This window comes from Sander lucioperca, chromosome 24 (genome assembly GCF_008315115.2).
Source record: "Sander lucioperca isolate FBNREF2018 chromosome 24, SLUC_FBN_1.2, whole genome shotgun sequence".
In the NCBI taxonomy this organism is placed as follows: domain Eukaryota; kingdom Metazoa; phylum Chordata; class Actinopteri; order Perciformes; family Percidae; genus Sander; species Sander lucioperca.
Window position 1 is genome coordinate 4,958,397 of NC_050196.1, and position 3,689 is coordinate 4,962,085.

The 3,689-nt window shown below is 39.6% G+C and overlaps 1 non-coding gene across 1 annotated transcript; it reads right to left on the minus strand.

Annotated features, from left to right (window-relative positions):
- Nucleotides 1–260: 260 nt before the first annotated feature.
- Nucleotides 261–333, minus strand: trnat-ugu. Its single transcript has one exon. It is a non-coding gene; the product is annotated as a tRNA-Thr (tRNA).
- Between the last annotated feature and the right edge of the window lie 3,356 nt (nt 334–3,689).

The window sequence follows — 3,689 nt, forward strand, 5'->3', positions numbered from 1 at the left end:
TGAGTCTGGGGAAGAGGGGGCGGGGTAGACGACTCTCTCCAGTATTTTGAATTTGTACTGCGGTAACTATTTTAAACACTAGCTGCCAGTATTACATATTGCACCTTTAATAACCCTAATGTTACATATAACTTTTGGGGTCTGGGAAATTAGGAATTAAGTTTGTTGTCCTTGTTGAAAATAAACCAGGTCACTGCATGTAAATTCACTGCATGTAAATGCTGGTAGCAACACTGTACTGAGGTAGTCATCTGATAATCAGGCACTGCTGGCATTTGAACCCAGGATCTCCTGTTTACAAGACAGGCGCTTTAACCCCTAAGCTACAGCACCTCTCACTATTTTACTACACGGTTTGTGCATTTTGTCGTCGCTGAACGTGGCCCAGGTGTACACCAAGACCCTGTGACATCACTGTTGGGTGTGGTTTAAGGTGCAAGTGATGCTGACTGAGGTCAGAGGTGAAATAAACTTGAACTTTAACGACCAAGGCATTAAAGGGGCCGACTGCCTGATATGAGCTTCTTCCAGGCTCCTCCTTACAGAGAGGAGCAGAGGTAATAATCAATTTACTAGTTTTTATCAAAACAGCATAATTAGGCCAAATTAACAGAAATGGCTGATGAATAAACTAGCTGGGTATTGTAGCTTAAACTTGCATTGCTCTGCATTTCATGTGTTTTTTTGTATCATCTTAAGTCTGTGTAAATGTAGTGTTTCTGTGTAATGTAATATGCCAGGGAAAACAGTCTGCCTTTTCAATCCTTTTCAATCCTTTTTTACCTTTTTCGTTTGCTACCAGGGTAGCATAATGGGTAGCATGGGGATCAGGTACACATGCTGATGGGATGTAAACAGAGGAAATCTCTGCAACAACAAGGTGCTGCTGGGATTTGGTCCGTGTACTTGGTGGCCAACGGATTTTCGTTTTGAAAGGAAAAAAACAAAAACGAAAAACGACCAGTTTCCCAATTACCATTAGTAAATAGGAAAACAAAAAACGGAAAACAACCCATTATTTGTTTTTTGTTTTGATATTAAAAAACGGAAAACGAAAAACAATCTCGTTATCCGATTGTCTTTGATGTATTTGTAGATGGAACTCGGAAATTAAAATACGTGTGTATAAGTCGTATTCCTTAATTTTGCATTGGTATTTTTTCGTGACCCGGAAGTTACTTCCGCCACGCCAAGACCCGCCCTTCAATAGCATTTATTGGCCAGTACCGCCTGTAAGATCCGTTCTGTGCATGCGCATAATTACGTAGTAGAAAACTAACAATGTCCATGTGCGATTTACAGTCTATGTTTGTACCATGTGTCAACCACGGATGTATTAAGAGAACACTTTAACACTTTACGACCAAACATTACAACTTTTTTATTAAATCTTTTTTTATTAAATCTTTATTATACAATAGTCATAGCTACAAACATTCGAAACTTGTCACTGATCCAAAACCGTGTAGCGACATCGTTGTTGTGTTGTTTACGTTAATGTTTTTACCTTTAATACTTCGTCTTGACTAATAACCATAGACTGTCTATTATTAATGTGATGAAGTGTAAAAGTACATAAGTGTCCTTTTGAAGATGGGATGACAGCTCTCCCAGCCACCACTGCTGTATACCACTATAGTAGCTACATGCCAACGGCAGTAAACACTATAGTAGCTATATGCTAACGGTCATTTTAGCTGGCAATGTTGTTAAATTCTCCCCAATTCCGGGTCACATTCCTGCTGAAACATGTCCGATTGTGTAGTGTTTGGTTCAGAAACCTTTATCTGTGATTTTTGACGTTAGAAAGTGCTGCTTTGTTCCACTACAATCTAACGTTAGCATACTCATAGCTAACTATTGTAGCTGCATGCTAACGCGACATAGCGGAGCATATAGCTAGCTATGTACGTATGTAGCAGGACTTTGTACCGTAAAAATCAGCAATAAAGGCTTCTAAACCAAATACTAAACAAATACAAATACAGTAAAGTGACCGGAATTAGGGGTGAAATGTCCAGCATTGAGCTACATAATAGTTTGCTAGGAGTTAGCTGGTCTCTCACAGAGATCGCATTTGTAGCCCTGTTTTACCTGATACTTTCATAAAAGTACAAACACATAAAGTGAGAGGTATACACATGCTTAAACTTTATTAAAAGCATGGTTAACCTGAAGCATGACGGAGTCATGACTTAAAACACCAAAGCAAGGCTTCTAGCTCTGCCAATGCGTGCATAGAGCTGTGAAGTTTGCCGGTGTTCGCGCAAGCGTAGAACTGATCAGGCAGTGCACAGAACGGATTTTACAGGCGGTACGGATCGGGTACTGACAAAGGAATAAGATTTATACACACATTTTAATTTCCGAATTCCATCTACAAATACATCAAAGACAATCGGATAACGAGATTGTTTTTCGTTTTCCGTTTTTTAATATCAAAACAAAAAACGAATAATGGGTTGTTTTCCTATTTACTAATGGTAATTGGGAAACCGGCCGTTTGTCGTTTTTGTTTTTTTCCTTTCAAAACGAAAATCCGTTGGCCACCAAGTACACAGACTGGATTTGAACCCAGGATCTCCTGTTTACTAGACAGGCACTTTAACCAACTAAGCCACAGCACCTCCTTGAGGTCTTCTGTAATGTTAAGTCTTAATTTCTCTTTTACCTTGTATGAGCTGTATAATATACAGTATGCTGACTGATTGATACATATTTCCATTTACTATAACTGATATGTTGCTGAGGTGTGCACTGTTAAAGTCTCCAAGAACAATGAGCAGGGAGTCTGGATGTTAGAACGTGACATCATTCTCAAAAACCTCTTTTGAATTACTAGTAGGTAAGAAATGAAGGATATGTAGCAGCCCGAACAATTACAAAATATTACAGTGGATATAGGGAAATAATATGAACTATAATAAAGAGTTAAATCAGAAGGATGTGTAAAAGAGTATATAGGGAACAGTGAGTGAGTGAATGAGGGAACGGTTTCTAACACGATTATTGTCTGGAATTATGGAGCAACGTCTTTTATTAGCACCTAGTTTCAGATCTGAAGTCATTTCACGGTAGAGGCGTGGGACATTTCCTCTGTAAAGTCTACGTGAATATAGGTGGTATTTTTCTGCTTGAACAAATAGCGACTGGGAGCGTTTTTTCAGGGGAGGACAGTCCCGTTAGATCAGAAGGAGACTGTAGCATGAAGCTGATGTGGGTTGTTGTCCAGAGTCTGACTCTTGTGTTGTGTAGCTGTTCTGACTGTGACACAACGCTGACATCACTGCTTTATGAGAGATCTGATTGGCTGTTTTAAATAAGGTCTCCATCTACATACATGTAAAACTAACAGTATATCGACAGATTCATACAAAAATAGGGTCCGCCATCACAAAACCATAAAATATAAAATGTACTGTAAATGTTCCCCGTTTGGTTTCTGATCATTTCTTAAAGGAGAACATAAACTGACAAAGGGCTCTTCTCTGGTTATCTTCCAGGTCCAAGAGGGGCAAATCCAGAGAGGAATGTCCCAGCAGAGGACAACGTGAGGACAACTTCCCAGCAGAAGACAACGTCCCAGTGGAGGACAACGTCCCAGCGGAGAACAGGCTGTTGTTAATTCGGTCACAGTTTATAAACCGAGTATCTGATCCTGTTCTGAACCAGCTTCTGGATAAACTCGC